The following is a 20,446-nucleotide window of genomic DNA, read 5'->3' as shown; positions in this document are numbered from 1 at the left end:
CAGGTGTGTGTCTGTGTGTGAGATTCCACTCAGTCTCCTGCTCATTCATTCTTATTTGTATACTAACTGAAATGCAGGGCGAACAGACATGCTGAGCCTCCTGGCTTTGGGCTGGAACAAAAGGAAAGTGGAACAACTGGGCCGCACTTTGAGCCAGAGATATCTAAAGGTCATTTTTTCAACACCCATTTTAATGTGTGTGGTAATGGGGGGGAAACACCAGTACTCTAAAAATGTCCATATGAATGACATTTATTAATGTATTCTTAGATCATAAGGATCTTTAGAGAACAAGTGGAGCCTGAATGCGAGCAGAAATGAGCTGGGTGTGGATGACGACACACTGCAGCAATGGGCTGAAGGTGAGTCTCAATATAATGCACTCGTGTATAACAACAGGACCCACCATGGCCTCATTAAAGAACTTAGAGTTAAGATCTTTCTGACAGTGTCAACAAACAATGAAAAATAAGCTTGTAAAAGCAGAATTGATGGCAGAGTTGTTGCGTTTGATCAAATTGGATTGGACCTGGGTTGAAGTGATGTCGTACTAGTTGGTTTTATAAAGCTGAACACCAACATACTTGTTATCTCATGATAATGCAGCACATGAAGGCTCCAGATGTCTTATAATGAATATCATCAAGTCAGTGATTACAGAGTCCACTGTAGTTTGGTGACTGTTACTCATCCTGTGTTCTGATTAATATTCCTCTCACTTAGAAACGGATCAAACTGATGGCAGCCTTGGAGCGTTGCAGGCACGAGTAGAGGAGCTTGTCGTCATCATCAGAGTGCGAACACAAAGTCTTTACAGACAAAATGGTGTCACAGTTTCTTTGAAACGGACCGTTTGATGCTCAGTTTGTACAGCTTGTACAGCTACTTTGTAAACAGAATAAAATCAGATCCAGGTTTGTTTAAGCTGGATGTGATTTGTTCTAGCAAACGAATTGATGAGTGTAGATTAAAATGTAAATATATGCATTATGTGAAGGTGTTCCTTTTTATGATTATTTACAGATAGCAACAAGAGGCGACACAGAATTCGCAAGGTCATCTTAGATGAGAAGAAACGCTTGGCGGCTGCTGTTGACGACTACAACAAGGAAACAAGCAACAAAGCAAATCGTATCCAGTGATGCCCTCATGCAGAGCGACGTTTGGCCCTGGCAGAGCACAAGTGAACGTAAGCTCTTGATTTCTAAATATCCTTTTTAAACAAACTCCCAGTATCTGAGCAGCAGTTGAATGTTTTGTTCTTGAATCATAATATGCTGCTATGTTTTCCCATCTGATGTTGTTAAACTGCAGCTGCTGCTGACCTCCGGACAAAGAGAAAGGTCTTTGAGAAGGTGATGGCTGTGAGGCGCCTGAGAGAGGAGGAGATGATCCTTTGCAGGGAGATGCAGCATCACTGGACAGTGTTGCAAATGCGATCTGTGGTGTTGGGGACAATCTCCTCAGACTGTAAGCACATCTTTTATTTATTTATACATTTGGTGATGAATTGATTGAAAATAATAGCAGATGCTAAAGTCTTACTGGATCTTTTACCTATATTTGGGTTGCTAGCTAACACTGCCTTCTCCCTTAAAAAAAGCTTAATTACATGATCCTAACTCCTTGTGTTTATGAGGTGAGTTTTTTTGTCTGTTTGTTTGTTTTACTTATATTTAATAGTTTTGTTGTTTTTACAGCCTCCCTTGTTGGCATGTCGGAGGATGCACAGAAAGGACTCCATAGCCTGGTTTAAAAACAAAGTGAACTGAAAGCTGAAACGCTCAAAGTAAAGGACGTGTACAAGAGAATCCTCAGCCACCAACCACTCCTGGAAATGGACTCGGAGGAGGAGGAGGACGTTTCAGACGATGAGAGTGATTTGAGCACTTCTGATGAAGACTGATTGTGTCATCATTGATGTTATGTTTGCTAGAATAAAAAGTTAATCACATCTGTTTAATGTGATTTTTATAATGTCTGTTTCAGAAATTGCTTATCAACAGACATTTTACATGTTGAGAAGAAAAATGTAATTCCCTTGGTGCAGTTGTTTACCCTGAATCATTCTTTCCCATCTAATTTAATGACTCGTGTACATGTTCAGATACAATAACATAATTGAATTCATGGGATGCTTTCTGGGCTGCTCAAATTACCACAAAATGTAAAAGCACCAGGCAGCACACTCACAAGGACATGTTTTGTTCAGTGTTTTGTTGAAGAAATCAACAAGTACAACTGAGATGTTTGCTGTAGTGGTGTGTTTGTTAAGAAGCATGCCAGCACACTGGTGAACTGACAGTCCCAGAATGCACCCGAGCCAGTGACTCGCCCCAGAACAAATGACATTAATTATCTAGAAAGACAACCGTGATCAAAGACTAAGTAAAAGAGTAGGAAACAAAAGATAAGGAAAGGTACTGTGGGGTAGGAAAGAAAGGCCAGAGCTGTGCAAAATGACCTCCAGCAGGCCACAAATATGCACGTCTGCTCAAACGGTCAGATACTGACTCCATGAGGGTGGTATGAGGGCTCGACGTCCACAGGTGGGGGTTGTGCTTACAGCCCAACACCGTGCAGGATGTTTGGCATTTGCCAGAGAACACCAAGCTTGGCAACTTTGCCACTGGCGCCCTGTGCTCTTCACAGATGAAAGCAAGTTCACACTAAGTACTTGTGACAGAGTCTGGAGACATATTGGAGAACCTTCTGCTGCCTGAAACATCCACCAGCATGATGGTTGGGCAGTGGGTGACTAATGGTGTGGGTGGCATTTCTTTGGGGGACCGCACAGCCCTCCATGTGCTCGGCAGAGGTAGCCTGACTGCCATTAGGTGCTGAAATTAGATCCTCAGACCCCTTGTGAGACTAAATGCTGGTGCGGGTGGCCCCGGGTTCCTCCTAATGCAAGACAGCGCTAGACCTCATGTGGCTGGAGTGTGTCAGCAGTTCCTGCAAGACGAAGGCATTGATGCTGTGGACTGGCCCGCCCATTCCCCAGATCTGAATCCATTTGAGGACATCTGGGACATCACGTCTCACTCCATCCACCAACTGCACCACAGACTGTCCAGGAGTTGGCAGATGCTTTAGTCCTGGAGTCTGGGAGGAGATCCATCAGGAGACCATCTGCCACTTCATCAGGAGCATGCCCAGGTGTTGTAGTGAGGTCATACAGGCATGTGGAGGCCACACAGACTACAGAGCCTCATTTTGACGTGTTTGAAGGACATTACATCAAACCAGATGAATGATTCTGTATTGCACTGATCAAGGAACCAACCCAATAGGAGCTAAAGGCATCCTCTTCACATTACTTAACATAGTGAGTTTATACTATGTTTAATGTGCATTTTCTTCATCAGTCTAGAACATAACATGTTAGCGCTCCCTGGTTCTTTTTGGAGACAGATCCTGAGACAGCAGGCAGCTTTGGAGAACTCATGCCAGCTGTGGTCATTAAGGAAAACTTTGATTTAATATTGATTTCATGACAACTATCCTCAGGCACATATTCCTGGATATATACAATGACACGAGTAGACACTAACCCCCAGCAGTCTGGTGCTATGACAGCATAACTAAGGGCTGACCTGAACCAGCCCCAACTATAAGCTCTATAAAGAAGTGAAGTCTTACGCCAACTCTTAAAAGTCTTGACCATGTCCACCTCCAAAACTCATAATGGACTTTGGAGGTGGACAGCTATCAAGCTCCTCACAGAGGAGCAGCTTGACAGCTAACAGCTCCCAATTTACTTTAGTCCAAATACATGAATTCAAATTGAGGTGATAACTATTTATCAACAGTATGAATGTCTGTTCCCGTCCAACAAAGTTGTTACTACATACCATGTTGAGCAAGGCTTCCACTTGACTTTAACTTCTTCTTTGTCCTGAAAAACATGATATAAACAAACAATTAATTCAGAAAGACATGCAGGTTGCATACAAAAAGGAGCCTACAAACATTTGTGTACTGTTGAATGGCTCAATATATTATACAGTTAGTTTACAAAAATATAAGAACCACTACAATGCTTGTACTGCCAGCATCGAGTGCATGTCAGCAAAGCAACACTGCTTACATTGTGGCTCACAAGCTCCACTCCTTTTCATCAAAACCAAAATTTTATCTACATTCTGTTTTTTACACTTTAAATCCCAGTTAGGTTAAATATTACCAGTAGCTTTTCAGATAAAACAGTAATAAAGTCCTAATGGTTTCATAAATCTTCATATTTTTTTTCATATAAGCATCGGGGACAAGGCTGTCTTGCAACTGTTGAGGTCACTAGTGTGCGCCCTATTTCTTCCAGGATCACTCTTCATTTGTAGGTTTTAGTGGACTCCTACTACTGTGAAGTGGTTTTCATGGGACAGGGGCTTGTATTCCAAGATCTGGGAGATTGTAGAAATGAGCAGTGATGCCCTTCTTGCCATCTTTCCAGAAATATCAGTGATCTGGAAGCTGTTAGGCTGACTTACAGCAGCAGCACTTTCTGCACCTGCAGAAACTCCAGGACACATTTACTAACAGTGTTTGTTGCTGTGTGTGCTGCAGCTGCAGCTTTGGATTTTTTTTGAGAGCTAATATTTTGGCTTTGGTGTCTTGTTATGAAATGTACAAGAGTAAGAGTGTTAGCATGTGTGTCAAAGCTACGTTTGACTGGGAAACTCAAAGCTCAATAACCTGTATCAACAACAATTCACTGCAGCCTGTGTAATATTTGATGCATCATAATTTATTCCAGTCTATCTTGCAAATACATGTTTGCGTTGCAATGTCATGCACAACACACACAACTATTAGAGCCTTAAGATCAAACCTGCGTCATTCTTTTGGTCCACTGCAGTGTAGCAGTCAAACAAGGAGAAGTGAAGTGGCCCCAAATGGCCAGGATAGAGATCAGAGGGTTAATGCGTAAAATGCATAAAAATATTATTGATTACAGGATAATACATTAATGTTAATATCAACAATAAGCTTTTTACTCTGAAGTTACAAGTATAAACAATGCTGTTACATTTACACTTACATTTTTTACTATAAGTATGGAAACAAGTGAACAGCATTTTATAATAAGTTTAACTGGAATTCTGTACACTGAAAAACAAACAACAGATAAAAAACACAAACAAACAGCCAGTGCCTTCATCTGTCCATTAAATGTCAAACATCGCTTTGACCTGTAGTCTCTGCTCGTCAGCACATGCTTTTAAAAAGAGCTCCATGTCCTCTGCAAACTGAAAAACAAAGAGGAAGAAGTCCCTCTACACAAAAACACTGTGGATGACAGGCCAGGCAAACATCTATTGACCTGTTTGAATGCCTCCTCATCATGTGAGCCTTGAAGTTTTTTTGTAAGAAGACTAAGACCACAGTGAGGACGTTTCATTTTCATGGACTTTCCACAAGCCCCAGTTTCATTTAGCACAGAGGGTGGAGCACATGAATGTTCTACCCAAGATTCAGGAAATGGTTTAGATGCTGGAGACGAGACATGGAGAGGGAGACGAGGCTCCACGGAGAGTTCAGTGGGGAGCAGTCCTGAATGCTGACATGACAATAATTGCCTTGCCATATCCCCACGCTGTATGACTGTCATGTTACAGAAGGGCAGTGAAAGTGCACCGGCACATCATTTTGTCTGTAAGAGAGAAAAAAAGAAAAAACATGTAATTTAAATGTAGTTGTATAGAATGCAGTCAGTTTATCTAACAATCAGATTGTACATATTAACAAAAATATCCAAGCTGTCCTCAATAATGAAAGCAAAATGGTGTGGATCACAAGAGCTGTCAGGAAATGTGGTGAACAGGAAAAATATTTAATGAAAACACTTTTTTCTCTCGCTGATGAATGAACTGAACTGTACAATGTGAAAAATAACTTTTAAGTCAACAAAGACCTGCAGAGGTGCTGAAAAGAAGTGCATATTTATGACTTTAACTATGAGGTATATTTAATACCAACATACCTTTGAAAGGCAAAGCACTTTGAATGTGTCCATTTATATGCTGCTCAATCTTTGCCCTGACAGCAGGGCTGAGAGTGGGGCACAGAGGGCAGTGAAACAGCCAACACGTGGTGCATTCCTGCAACTCTGGCCTGGAGGCAGAACTCCAATTTGATATTTGCATCTAAAACAGAGAGAAAAACAGATAAACACCATATACACATTTAAGTTCAGGTTTTAGCAGAAATAACACGTTACAGTTAGCATGTAAGAGATTTGGGAGAAAATTCTTTACAAAAACATAATTTACAAGAAACTTTTATTTGTGACATACGTATCTATTGACATATAAAAGACAACTGAACAAAGGCTAACTAACATCTTGGCAATAAAGCAGAATAAATAGAGAATATTAGTATTTATACATACATAAAACTCTCTGTGACGACTTTACAATGTTTTTGCAGGTGGAATGAGAGATATGAATAAAGTGCAATATGCAGTAAATGGAACAATGTGCATTGATGTTACAGATCGTGAAAAGTAGTGAAGTGAATTTGTTCATAACAAGCAAAAATCAAATACGTTTGAAACTGACCACTAAATGCTAACCAGAGGTGTCAAAAGTGCACATTCTTACTAAAGTTTAGATGCCTCGGGGGTCTGACCGTTGTTGTAGCGCTAACAAAGTGCCAACGTAATCAGTGTAAGCAAACTAGATGATTCCTACAATTATATAATTATTAACGGCAAATTTAGACATGAAAGACTCTGTAACAACCTTTACGATCCACTTGCAAGGTTTCCACAGTCGATGGCTGTATCCCAATTCAGGGTCTGCAGCCTTAAAGTTCGCAGCCTCAACGGTCCATGAACTCTGAACATCTGAACTCTGAAGCATGAACTCTGTGTCAAAGATTCAAGTTGCAGTTATTTATATTTCCTATCACCTTAAATCTTCACTCAAAGACACTCAAGTATCTGTGACAGTGTGTATATAGATGTATCATATATAAGAGAGAAATATTGTTCTTTTAATATGTTGGTATTACTAAATGTGGCTCAGTGCTTACATATATGTGTAAAAAGCAAATGTACGAGCTGTGATAACTGTGTCTGATAGAATGAAGAGTAGACTGATATATGAAATATTCCTTTATTGGGTGAGAAAATCAGACCATGTCATAACTGCTTTAAGTCATACAGAATAGACATCAGAGCCTTAAACAGGCTGACTTCTGCTAAATGGGTCAAACTGGGCAGAAAGTCTACAAACACATAACATCCTTATAGAATATGATGTAACACTATAGATCAACTTAGCTCAGAATATATAAAGCATATAAACAATCACAGCAATATGATGCAACAAACACAGCAGTGCTACTGATCCAAAATACTCAAAGCTTCATAGAACTGAAACAAACATTTATTTTTAGCTCCATTCTGCTGCTGATACAGACTTTAGGTTTCTGAACATTAAACTTGTTGCTGCCTTTCATAGTGTGTAACTTGAAGGCCCTGAGTACTTTCTCCCACACTGAAAACACTGGGAGGACAACATTATTTGAACATTACCTAATAAGACTGATTCAGCACAGACAGTTATGTTAAACTTTCCTAGCAGTCCTTCACAAACAGGGAACAGTCTGTCTATTCTCTCCATCTGTCAGCTGCTGCTGGCTCTTCCTCCTCCTCTTCCTCACACACTGCTGAGTTTGTCCTGGTGGATCATCAGGGCTGCAAAGCCTCACAGATGATGTGCAGCAGTGGGTCCCTCAGTCTGTCCTCACTCTGGACACTTGCAGTCGTCACACATGGAAATCAAATGTGTGATAAGCTGCAGGATTCAAACACAAGTGTGACTTATAAACACATGTTCATACTTTTATTCCACAATCAGAGAGAAAGAAACAGAGAGAGAGTGCAGGACCATAGCTGGACTCGCCAGCGGCCCACCGGGCATTTGCCCGGTGGGCCGCTGGCGATTTTTTGCTTTTATGGGCCGATCGATTTTTTTTTTCTTTTGGAAGGGTATAAATAATGAAAGGTGTTGGATTGGCCAATTGGTCATGATCGACTCTGGGCTGGACCAATTACAGCCGAGGAGGTCGGATGCACCCGCCCCCTTGTTTAGCAATCTTATAGATGAACTAAAGAAAATGGAGAACAAAAAAAGGAAAGAAGGTGCAGAAAAAATTAGGGCCAAAAAGAAACAAGCCCTTGAGGCAGACGCTGCCAAATGTGCAAAAATAACTGAATTGTTTGGCGGTAGCTGTGGCATAGCTTCCACAGATTTAGCAACATCAGCAAGTGGTGGAGGCCAGCAGGTGGATAAGGGAAAGGGGAGGCAAGAGGAGGAGAGACCCGAGGCCGCCACCGGTCATAGTGGCAGAGGAACTGAACTTCAGGTAAGAAGTTATGACCTGCTGTCTATCTGTGTCAGATATAAACCAAGTTTAGTTGTAGTTTGTTTTCGTTGTGCTGACTTTTTACAGTCGCTTAGAATAACTGGTACTAGCTAGCATGACGGAGTTTATATACTGCTGGGCGGGTGCTATGAAGTTACTGATAGTAAATTTTATTTTATGCTTAAGGTTAGTTTCTCAAACTCCTCAAAATCTTAACAAATTGTGCCAATCCTTACATGTTGCACCAGGCTGATTTATCATCAAAAGTGGAGAAGTCTGTGACAGAGGAGACAGAAGAGCAGCAGAGAGAGATGGAGCAAGAGAGAGAAATAAAAGAGCAGGAGATGGAGATGGAGAGATGACTTTATGTCATCCATGAGGGATGCATTTGACATATGTTTCACATATTATAGCCCAACAAGTTACTTATAGCAATTTAAATACGAGCAATCACTTTTTGGCACAACACCGGCTATTTTTTGTGTTTCTTTTTATCGCTCTGTAACTGAGTTCAATTGAAAGCCTGCATGCGCTAGTACCTCTTGCCACAAGTTCCCAGAATCCTTTGCGGTTTTTACCCCTGAATGACGTCACATTTTTGGTGGGCCGGTCTCTAGTCAAAATGCCCAGGCCGATTTTTTGTCCCAGTTCAGCCCTGTGCAGGACAGACAGACAGGTGACAGTCTCAGGTGTACACACTGCTACACAACAGCACCAGAGAAGGAGGATTTAGTGTTTGTGTTATTACGAGTGCTAAACAAGAAGAGTTCCAGATGGTGCAGTGGACACATGTGTGACTGCTGTGATTAAAGCATCTTTCTTTCAGCTTAACGAGTGAACCGTCAGCTCGTTCAAACACACGTTAAAGTCCGTTTGGCTCGACACCACCGAACAGAGGCAGCAATATAACATAGCTAACATTAACAGTGCAGTGAATCCTGCTTGTGCCGTGATATTCAGGACTGCAAACCGAGCAGCATCACTGACTTTCAGCTTGTTGTGTTTGTGGATAAATGACTGACTTTAATTATCCACAAAATCATCACATTCTCTGTAGGATTAAGGTCGACTATTGAACAGCGTATATTTTAAAGTAAAGGCTTTAAAACCAAGTAAACGCTGAAAGTACAAACATCACTAATGTCACATAACTTTGCCGACATGTGGCCAACAGGAATGTTTTAATGTTCTTCATTATTAAACATCTGCACATAAATAAGTGACATAATATTCAGTACTTACTTCTGAAAGTTTACTCTTCAGCCGCCCCTCTTCCGCCGTTTTCTTTCGGCAAAATTATCCACACCCACCGCCGCGCCGTTCTCTCAGAACTGAAGAAACTTCTTGGATAAAATGTCTTCAAGAAATTTAAAGCAGTTCAGACGCTTTTCTTTCCCAGCTCCTCAGACTGTCCACCCTGTTAGCTTGGTTAAGCAGCCATGAAGAGTAGAAGGCCAAGTATGAGTTTCAAACAATAAACACATTTATTTTTAAACCCTGCAAATAAACAACATTAACATCAAAAGTTTTACATTTCCTAAATGTATCCCACAATCTGAATATAACACCCACTTCCCCACGTTTGATCCGCTGTGTTAAATATGATTAAGAACAGAATTCAATCATTTGCAAATCCTATAAACCAGTATTTTAAACAAAGTGAGAAAATGAAACATTTAAAGAAAAATATTAGCCCATTTTGAATTTGATGGCAGCATCCTCTCTCCAAAAACTAAAGGCTTTACGATGTTTAGTGCTGGACCATGTTGGTTAATGTGTAAACTCAACAGTTTCCATTTTGATTAACCTGACCAACATCTAACATAGAACACCTTTGAAGTGGACCTCGCAGCCTGTGGATAACTTCAAACACGTCGAGGTCTTCAGAGGCTGAACTTTGACCCAGCATCACAAGGAGCGCCATAAACACTTGTTACGGTTATTAGAAGGAAGCCAGCCTTTAGACATCCCCACAACGACATCGTGACCAAGGGTCTGTTGCATGATTTTTAACATGGCTACAATGTGTCGTCTGCTGCGTCATCGTTTAATACAACAATGTACTGAAAGAGAGCATTCAGCATCTGTCTGAGCTGGACTAACCTTCCCTTTCAAAAGTGAAAACTGCAACATAAAACTGGAATACAACCAACTTCTAATGAAATGTAACATTTTATAACATGAACACAGATTCCAGGTGAGCTGTGTCTTCCAGGACTGGATTTACCAGAACAGGTATGAGGACGGTGCCTGACGGGCATGTACGAGCTGGAGTGGATCCCAGCTAACACAGGGTGAGGAGACAGACCACCGTTCACGCTCACACTTATTCACCAGTTAACCTAACCCCACTACCTGAATGTGTGTGAACTGTGGGAGGAAGCCAGAGTCCCCTGAGAGGACCCACACAAACACGGGGAGAACATCCAACCTCCACAGAGACTCTCTCTGCACTAAAAGCACAAAATAAAAATCACACCGTCATGTAATTCAAGAAACTGGTCTTAAAAAACAGTTAATCTAATATGTCCACATGGAGCCCGTGTTAAGGTCCGTACTGGGCTTCAGAACATCAAGTGAACAACGTCAGATGGGACCTGAGTGCGTTGTCTCCTGATAGAAAGTGCTGAGGATCAGAAGGACTCAGGGGCAACACGATATCTGTCCAGCAGAGGGCGGCATTATTCCAAACGGCTCCATCCTAGAAACATGATGTGGAACAGCTGACCTGTAGATCTGCTCAAGAACAATCGTCACAGTCTGATCACAGTCAGTCCCACGTCTGCCATGTTCTCAGCTTCCTTTAGTACAGGTAGCTTTAATGATCATTTCAAGTGTGGTTGTTTCATGGAAACAGAGAGCAGACTGCAACATCCGTGACAGCCACCTCTAACACTCTGATGGACGTGTGGACAGCAATGCTGCCTTGAACAGTACCGATGTTTCAGGGCTGATGACGTTTTTGGGAGGGACATCTACATCCTGACATATCAAGGTTACTTTACTTTTACGTAAATTTGCTTTACAGAAAAATAATAGCATTTGTCATCCCTTCACAAACACACACATCGATTTAAACCTGACAGACACATATTTGGAAATTAGACGCGATTAATCAAATCAGAAAAACAGTTATTAGTTATTAAGTTTAGTGACGGCAGCAGGGACAAAGCTGCTTTTATAAGACTTTGTCCTGCATCATTGCATGATAAAACAGACTCAATGGCCCCAAGATATTTATATGACTGCACTTGCTCAGGTTTGTCCAGATTTCAAACTGTTCTAAAAGTCTTTTGATTGAAATCTGGGGCTGTGTTATTGAAAGCAGCAGAGAAATCGATGAACTGAAGTCCTTTACTCTCTACATGTTTGACAATCAGGTGAAGTAGAATCAAAAGCGCGTCCTCCACTCCTCTATTGGGCTCATGTGCAATCTGCATTGAATCAAGCTGAAGTTCAGTGTCTTCCATAATCACATTTCTGATGATTTGTTCAAAGACTGAGGTGAGGGCAGCAGGCCTGAAGTCGTTTAGAACTTTTGGACGACTAGATTTAGGACCAGGAACCACAACAGCTTCTTTCCCAAGAGAGGGCATGAACGATTTATTCAGAATAACCTAAAATATAGGACTGAGTTCTTGAGCACAAGTGTAGGAGCCATATGAGTTGTTCCTTTTTGTTTTGGATTAAGAGGGTTGGTTTAAATGCACACCTTGTATTGGTGCACGGGTGTGGGGCGTGGGCGTGTTAGGTGATAAATGTGGTTGCACTCACCTGTTCACTGCACCTGATGAGCAGAAAGGTCGGGTGAGCATGAGGGGAAACCTGTTGACCCCAGCTTGAGTCATTGTGATGCATTTTTGGCTGTAACTTGATGTATGTTTTATGCACTAATTGATGCCATAGGCCGATGTTGTAGTTTGGTGTAGTAATTGGTGTAATTCGTTGTGAGTTGCAGTCATTGTGTTTGTGCAGTCTGTGCATTTGTTTAATAGTTCGATGAGCCGTTTGGAATAATGCCGCCCTCTGCTGGACAGATATCGTGTTGTCCCTGAGTCCTTCTGATCCTCAGCACTTTCTATCAGGAGACAACGCACTCAGGTCCCATCTGACGTTGTTCACTTGATGTTCTGAAGCCCAGTACGGACCTTAACACGGGCTCCATGTGGACACATTAGATTAACTGTTTTTAAGACCAGTTTCTTAAATTACATGACGGTGTGATTTTTATTTTGTGCTTTTAGTGCAGAGAGAGTCTCTGTGGAGGTTGGATGTTCTCCCCGTGTTTGTGTGGGTCCTCTCAGGGGACTCTGGCTTCCTCCCACAGTTCACACACATTCAGGTAGTGGGGTTAGGTTAACTGGTGAATAAGTGTGAGCGTGAACGGTCGTCTGTCTCCTCACCCTGTGTTAGCTGGGATCCACTCCAGCTCGTACATGCCCGTCAGGCACCGTCCTCATACCTGTTCTGGTAAATCCAGTCCTGGAAGACACAGCTCACCTGGAATCTGTGTTCATGTTATAAAATGTTACATTTCATTAGAAGTTGGTTGTATTCCAGTTTTATGTTGCAGTTTTCACTTTTGAAAGGGAAGGTTAGTCCAGCTCAGTCAGATGCTGAATGCTCTCTTTCAGTACGTTGTTGTATTAAACGATGACTCAGCAGACGACACATTGTAGCCATGTTAAAAATCATGCAACAGACCCTTGGTCACGATGTCGTTGTGGGGATGTCTAAAGGCTGGCTTCCTTCTAATAACCGTAACAAGTGTTTATGGCGCTCGTTGTGATGCTGGGTCAAAGTTCAGCCTCTGAAGACCTCGACGTGTTTGAAGTTATCCACAGGGTGCGAGGTCCACTTCAAAGGTGTTCTATGTTAGATGTTGGTCAGGTTAATCAAAATGGAAACTGTTGAGTTTACACATTAACCAACATGGTCCAGCACTAAACATCGTAACGCCTTTAGTTTATGGAGAGAGGATGCTGCCATCAAATTCAAAATGGGCTAATATTTTTCTTTAAATGTTTCATTTTCTCACTTTGTTTAAAATACTGGTTTATAGGATTTGCAAATGATTGCATTCTGTTCTTAATCATATTTAACACAGCGGATCAAACGTGGGGAAGTGGGTGTTATATTCAGATTGTGGGATACATTTAGGAAATGTAAAACTTTTGATGTCAATGTTGTTTATTTGCAGGCAGTGGCGGTCCTAGCCTGTTTGGCACCCTGGGCGAACAATCCCTCTGGCGCCCCCCCCCCCCCCCCCCCCCCACACACACACACACACACAGACACAAATCCTTACACACATTAACATAAAGCTGCTGCACACACACACACACACACACACACACACACACAGAGTATGCATTGTATGCAGACGGCTACCAAACAGCCATCATAATTCGTCATACAATGAGAACAGGACAAATCAACAATTGACAAGGACTAATTAATATTTAAATCTGTAACATAATGTATTGTTTGGAGTTTAGTCTGTTACTGTTTGTTTTTTTACCATTTCTTCTTGGAGCAACTGTAACCCACATAATTTCTGACTCACTCTGATTCTGATAGTTTCAGGATGACCTGCCATTATCCAATCACACATCTGCTTACCTGCATCTTTTGCTCGTTTCTCCTCCTCTTCTTTTCTATTTTTTCTAAGTTGAGCACCATGATGGCTTTGAACTTTTCTTGTCCATCTTCCATTGGTTTTAATTTTGCACTCCAGTATGAACACAAATCCCCCAACACAAGGATCACCACAACATGATCTAATAGACCTACACCTTAGTTCACAGATTCACTTCATCTAGGGTGCATTTCTGAGATTTCACACAACCCAGGATTCAAATCATGAATACATAATGGACTTGGATTTACAACATTATAAATGAAATGTGCTCTTTTTGGAAGCAGCAGGGGCCCCCTCCCCTCAAACTGTAAATTTAAATTGTTATTGATCCTTTACCCCTGGTCCTAAAGTGTATATTTATTTTCTTACTCTTCTTATTGTTTGTTTACTTGCACTGCTGTAACTGGAGCCTCGTCATCTCATATCTCTGTATACTGGACTGTCTGTAGCGGAGATGACAATAAAGTTTACTTTGACTTTGGCAGCGAGCAGGCGCACCGAGGGCTCTCGCGCTCACTTTCGTGTATAGAATTTCGAAAAAACATTGGTGCAAATTATAAGTCTGTATCATGATGCCTGGTGTTTTTGTGTTTGTTGGTTTGTTTTTATTTTTCTTTATTTTGTGAGTTGGTTATTAGATGCTGCTCCAGCCGGTCAGACTCATCTGGCTAACCTAACAGCAGTCCTGGCCAGGCTAGAAAAATATGGATTGAGAGCAAACAAAAACAAATGTGAGTTCTTCAAGGATGCCATTGAGTATTGTGGACACAAGATCGACAGACATGGGCTCCACAAAACCGAGGACAAAGTTGAAGCAGTCCTGAAGGCACCAGACACTAAAAATGTGAGTCAGCTACGTTCATTCTTGGGCTTAATTAATTATTACCACAAGTTTCTACCAAACCTTTCAACAGTCCTGCACCCGCTGAACTCTCTGCTGCAACAAAATGTCAAATGGAAATGGACAAACTATGAAGAGGCATTTAATTTAGTTAAGTTAAGCAGCTCATTACATCAGAGGAGGTTCTGACACACTTTGACCCCAAGCTACCACTTCGCCTCGCCTGTGATGCCTCACCATATGGCATTGGTGCCGTGCTATCTCACAAAATGCCTGATAGATCCGAACGACTACTTGCCTTTGCCTCAAGGTCCCTAAATGCAGCCGAGCGCAACTATACGCAGATAGACAGAGAAACACTCAGTCTAGTGTGGGGAGTGAAGAAGTTTAATCAGTATTTATATGGACGACACTTCACCCTGATCACAGACCACCGACCGCTGGTGTCCATCTTTAACCCTCAGAAAGGTATTCCAACCATGGCTGCGGCACGCTTGCTTGGGCTTTGTTCCTGGGTGCACACACCTACACCATTGAGTTCAAAGGGACAAAGCTACATGGAAATGCAGATGGACTTTCACGTCTTCCACACATGCAACCCACCGAAGAAATGACTGATCCAGCTACTGTGTTTCATGTTACACAAATGGAACCCCTACCTGTCACAAGTGCTCAGGTGAAAAGAGAAACGAGCCAAAACACAATCTTGTCAAACGATCTTACTGTGAATGGTTGGCCGTCCTGTAGTGACACTCAGTTCTCTGCGTACTCCACCCGCAAAGACCAACTATCCGTTTGCCAAGGATGTGTCATGTGGGGAACTCGTGTCATCTGCCACCCAAACTACGTACAAAGGTACTGGACTCACTGCACGATGGACATTTGGGTGTTAAGATGAAAGGTCTTGCTAGAAGCTATGTTTGGTGGCCAGGCACTGATTGTGAAATGGAGAATATGGCTAAATCCTGCATTGTTTGCCAGCAGACGCTGCGCCAGCCTCAAACAGCACCTGTACACGCGTGGGAGTGGCCATCCGCTCCATGGCAACGCATTCATATAGACTATGCTGGCCCATTTATGGACTAAATGTTCCAGGTTGTGGTTGATGCCCACTCAAAGTGGCCAGAAATCTTCCCCGTAAAGCAAGCAACAGCTGCCAGCACGATCAATAGTCTTTGGTCACCGTTTGCACGCACAGGTCTGCCACAACAGCTCGTAAGTGACAATGGTCATCAGTTTACTGGAGAGGAGTTCCAGTGTTTCCTTGGGAGTAACGGCATACGACATATCACTTCAGCTCACCATCATCCTGCAACAAAGCTGAACCAGCCAGTCGCACAGAGGGGAAACCGCTACAACAGAAAATTGACAATTTTTTTACTGTCTTACCACTCATGCAACAACTGGACACACACCTGCAATGCTCTTCATGGGATGAGATCTGAGATCACATCTAGATTTGCTGAAACCAGACATTCGCAAGGATGTCCAAGATAAACAGTCTTCCATGGTGGAAGCAACAAGAAACAAAACCAGGTTCTTCAATGTTGGACAAAGAGTTCTCGCCAGAGACTACAGAGACCCAAGTCAGAAATGGCATTCTGGCACGATTCGTTCACGGACCGGACCGCTGATATACACCATAAATGTTGGAGCCAACTTAGTCTGGCGTAGACATGTTGATCAGATTCTAGATGCAGAATGTCACGTGGTTCCAGAGCAACCTGAGAGGACACATCTACACCTCAAGATTCAGAAGAGTTTGCCCTCGCTTCACCACCTGAGGTTCAGGGTTTACGTGAAACCACCAATGTTCAAACACCTGAACTTTCCACACAGAGCACTATGGACTCTGACCAAACAGGCAGACATTACCCTGAGAGAAATCCCAGAGCACCTCAGAGACTGAACTTATAGGTTTCCAGTTCATTTTGTAAGGAAAGCGGTTAAAATGTTTAAGAGGAAACAACCTACCTCTATGTTGTAAATCACTGAGTAGGTGTCATATTTCAGTTTAAGTACAATCTTATGCTTATGCATAAGCTTATGCTAGACGAGTCCAGAAGTACAGAAACCTTGTGTACAGCGTTGGAGATGAAGTTCTTCTCTTGAACATGAAACGTGGAAGGAAGGGAGGAAGACTTGATCCAGATTTTTCAGGACCCTACACCATTCAAGACATCGCTGGCAAATGTGTGAGATTAAAAAAACACGGAAGGAGCAACTTTAAGAAATCACTACAGCATTGACCATATCAAGCCATACAGAAGAAGCCACCATGTAAATATCAGTGACAATTAAAAATACCCAACTCGCAGTCAGACAGTGAACAGCAGCACAGACCTGAAGATGCCTCCCTGCCATCCTACTGCTAACCCTCAGTGCCAGCAAAGTCCAGAGGATTCATTATGCACCCAAAACGGCTGACACAAGGAGTTTAATTGTGTTCCAGGACCAGAAACGCGTGAACAAGAACTTCCCTCCCGGAAACAAAGCTTAGAAGATGAAGGTGACATAGTGAACAACTCTTTTTGACCAGTTGGTCATTTGTTGCCAGTTTGGCGTTGCAACTTAATTGACTGTTGCATGACTTTGTTTGCATTTTGAAGTCTTCAACTCATATTGGATATAAAGAAACATGCAACGTGCACTGAGCTTGTGGAAGTCTGGAAATGGATCTGCCTGTCAGTAATTTTCTATTTTGCCCACCCGCTGTACCTTTCCTATTTCTCTGCGTGTAAATGCATGCCTATTGTATTGACTTTTTTCCTGTTGTGGCCCGTTGGCCTTTACCAAGCTTATCCACTAGAAATCTCATGCATGCCTGAGCTAACTTATCATATTTTTCTTTTAGTAAAGAGGCTATGGCGTGCAAAGGATACTGGGCGCTTGGAGGCAGCTGTTGGACCATACAAGTTATTGGATTCCTCTTTTCGAACACTGCAGGGGTCACGGTGGTTTCTGATGAGGTAAGAGAACTTATCATTATTGATTCTGATTTCGAGGTTCTGCTCCTTCTGAAGCATTTGCAGTGCAGAGACCATTAATAGTTTAAAATGTGCGGGTAGGTGGGGGGGGGGGGGGGGGGGTTATATAGCAAAACTCTGATAAGGTTTCACCCATTCACTTCAACAGGAAAAAATGTTATCAACCACAACACAGATGTTGTGACATCTGTGACATCATAATACCCAGTTCCAGTATATGCAGAAAGAACCTTTATCAGCAATTCTATTCCTTTAGATGTTTTTGTGTACAGCACTCAAGCAGTTACTTCAAAAATTGTTGCTGTTGTTGTATAAACTCAGATTTTTCAAAACAGGTCATTGATGCATATCTGCACCGTGTTATTGACAGACGAAAGGTAAGTAAGAAATGTCATTTACCTACTAATTTTGAAATAAAAAAAACCCCTATTTACTGTTCTCTAACATTTTTGTATACTTGTGCAGAATGCTGCACACCTGCTCTGTTCAGTAGTTGCAAGCTCGTTGTTTTCTGGGCAGTTCAGATGCCTCAACTGGTATGTTGAAAGCTCAGAAGTGGTCCAAACAGTTGACTCCTTTCTGTTGCTGAGGAAAGAGTTTGGTTCCTTTAAAGAAGACTATATTTGAAAACACCCTGAGACGCATGGTACCTAAGTAAATCCAAATTACTCTGCACTTCCAATCCCACAGATGAAGTTCCCAGTTGAAGACGTGGCTGTGCCCTGTGAACTTTGGTACACACTGGATTCTTGTGGTATGTGTTCATTTTGTTATTAATTTGCGTAATTTGTTGTGAAGCAGTTTCTTGCACAAAGTGTTATTTTTAAATAAGTTTTCAGTGGCACAAACAATTGTAATTTTTAATTTAACTTTTTCTTTAGATTGTCAACATTTCTGCACAGAAAATACTGCTCATAGACCCCATGGGAATGAAGGTGTTTATGACAGGAAAATTCTGCGCAACTGGAGGTATGTATGATACTGAGGTGTTATTCTTAGATTAAAAAAAAAAAATCTTGTTTCATTACAAACACTTTTGTTCAACTAGGAATTTTCTGAGGATGAGAGGGCATGAAGACACCATGGAGTGGCAGTTACAGACTATGCAACACAACAAGCGACAGGATTCCTGCAGTTGTGGAGTTTTACTGTTAAAGGTAACCCGTATTCAAATGATTCAGTTTCTTGTTAGCTAGAATTAAGACTTTAAGTGAATTTAAGTGAAGTGAAAGTTATTTCGGTCAACAACAACAAAGATGATCATTTTACATAGAAGTACTTAATCATACAGTAACTGAAAAAGGAATAGGCTGAAGCCTTGTGGCTTATAATTATCCTATCCTTTACCTAATTAAGACTTTACATTCTAATTATGATCAATCTCACAGTTTGCAGAACACTACCTTGATTTTGGAGAGGTCAGTGAGGTGTCAACCACTACAGAGCCAGTTGTGCTGGAGCGAATGCAGATAGCTTGCACCCTACTTGAAAATCGAGGTAAGTCCAGTAAAGTCCTTATCACGTTAGTGCGTACTTCCAATTTAAATAGTGCTTTTCAAACAGCACAGTACAAATAGTGCTCTTCAAACACTTTCAGATAAGACCCTTCTCAAAGTCTAATTTAGACTAATTTTCCAGGAAGTATATTTGGAAAAATGTACTATTATTTTTTAATTATTCAATAAATAATGTTTGATTAAAACCTAACTATGATTGTGTTTCAGGGAACGCTGAGGACTACTGCATTGTTTGCTCCATGTTAGATGCTAACGCTGACCGCAGCATGATTGAAATGGTAAAACAAAACAAAACAAAAGAAACACATAAGTCTTAGTATCATTACTTGCCAATCATAATTAAAATGTTGAGTAATAGTATTCACCAAACAGAATATGAGCCATTTATTTTTCCTTTCCAGGTGCAGTATGAATCTTGCCAAAGATGGGCACATTTTGCATGTGAAAAATATAAAGAGAGCAACCAAGAATATAAATGCCAAAAATGTAGCCAGAGTCAGACAGAGACTGTGCAGAGACTGTAGAAGGACAGAGCAGCAGCAGAGCAGTCCAGATACACTGATGATCCTCTGTCAGATCCAGAGGGACACACAGGGATGATGCTGGACTCTACATTGTGTCTGACAGTGGAGCTGTTCTCAGAGCAGTTCACTCTGCAGCACTGACAGTCATCTGCACTTCTTCTCATTCCTCTGTCAGTCACTGCTGGATGAAGCTCTCCTCTCCACCTCCCAGTAACATGGCCCAGTCAGAGCATCTCTACACACAAGCTGCTGCTGCTTCAACCTCTCTGGATCATCAGGACACAGCTCCTCCTCTCTCAGCACACACACCGTCCTGTTTACCATCATCACCACCTGCAGAGAGAAGAAGGAAGAGCAGAGGAGATAAACGAGTGTTTCCAGAGACTCTTCATCAGCTGTCAGTCAGTGATGCAGCACATCCAGTATAAAGAGCAGCAGGGACTTCAGTGCTGGGACTGTACTAGGACTCATTGTTGCTTCACTTTTTCTAATCTTTGGATTTTTATTGAAGTTGATGAAAATGTTTTTCCCTCCTAGTTTGAGTTTGGACTTTCATTCATTAG

At 41.8% G+C, this 20,446-nt stretch overlaps 1 protein-coding gene across 1 annotated transcript in view; it reads right to left on the bottom strand.

Moving 5' to 3' along the window:
- The window catches only part of LOC147336283 (protein NLRC3-like), a 69,033-nt gene that overhangs the window by 36,081 nt on the left and 12,506 nt on the right, over nucleotides 1-20,446 (bottom strand). The window lies entirely within an intron of this gene.

The sequence above is a fragment of the Aulonocara sp. 'chitande type north' Nkhata Bay genome, linkage group LG3 (assembly GCF_057382095.1).
Source record: "Aulonocara sp. 'chitande type north' Nkhata Bay isolate Kocher_YH1m ecotype deep benthic linkage group LG3, A_spYH_male_GT1.1, whole genome shotgun sequence".
Lineage (NCBI taxonomy): Eukaryota > Metazoa > Chordata > Actinopteri > Cichliformes > Cichlidae > Aulonocara > Aulonocara sp. 'chitande type north' Nkhata Bay.
Note: the sequence above shows the minus strand (reverse complement) of the source record. Positions and strands in the feature narration are given on the sequence as shown.